The following is a 745-nucleotide window of genomic DNA, read 5'->3' as shown; positions in this document are numbered from 1 at the left end:
CCAGGGCCAGCTCAAGTTAATGAGCCATCAGCACTCTTCTCCTGTTTTACTTTCCCCCCCCCCAGCAAGGTCCATGAGAGGCTGCACTTAAAGTACATTCCTTTGCAGCCCACCTTTGAGGGACAGATACACATGAAGCTGCCTCATCCTGAGTATCAGGTCAGTATTGTCACCTTGAGTGGCAGCAGCTCTCCAGGGTCTCAAGTGGAGGTCTTTCACATTGCCTGCTCCCTGCTCCCTTTAACTGGAGATGCCAGGGATTGAACCTGGGGACTTTTGCACACAAAGCAAATGCTCTACCACTGAGCCACGAACTTATGGATTCAAGGCAATAGCACCATGACAGAAGGTATGCATCTCTTTTTCAGTTTCATTGGCCTCAGGTCCATCCCAGGCAGGCAGGTTGCAGAGGAAGGTCCCTCTCTCTGCATCATCCCTTGGGTGCTGTCCGAGGTGACAGTGATGTGAGAGAAGGTGTGTCCCTCCTCTTGTGTTGCTGCCACCCTGGCAGATTCCACAGTGGGCTTTATTTCTTTATTTTATTACATTTCTACCCCGCCCTCCCCAGCAGAAGCTGGGCTCAGAGCGGCTCACACAATAATATACTATACAATAAAAGAGAATAAAACCCATTTTAAAAAGCAAAAATTAAAACCTGCCCTATAAAAACAGTATTTTGGTCGTATTTTGGTCACATCATGAGACAACAAGAGTCACTGGAAAAGACAGTCATGCTAGGAAAAGT

The 745-nt window shown here is 47.7% G+C and overlaps 1 non-coding gene across 1 annotated transcript; it reads right to left on the bottom strand.

Annotated features, from left to right (window-relative positions):
* Positions 1-245: 245 nt before the first annotated feature.
* On the bottom strand, positions 246-315 carry TRNAT-UGU (transfer RNA threonine (anticodon UGU)). Its single transcript has one exon. It is a non-coding gene; the product is annotated as a tRNA-Thr (tRNA).
* Positions 316-745: the final 430 nt, after the last annotated feature.

The sequence above is a fragment of the Euleptes europaea genome, chromosome 1, assembly GCF_029931775.1.
Source record: "Euleptes europaea isolate rEulEur1 chromosome 1, rEulEur1.hap1, whole genome shotgun sequence".
Classification (NCBI taxonomy): Eukaryota; Metazoa; Chordata; class Lepidosauria; order Squamata; family Sphaerodactylidae; genus Euleptes; species Euleptes europaea.
This window is presented reverse-complemented; position numbering and strand designations above follow the sequence as displayed.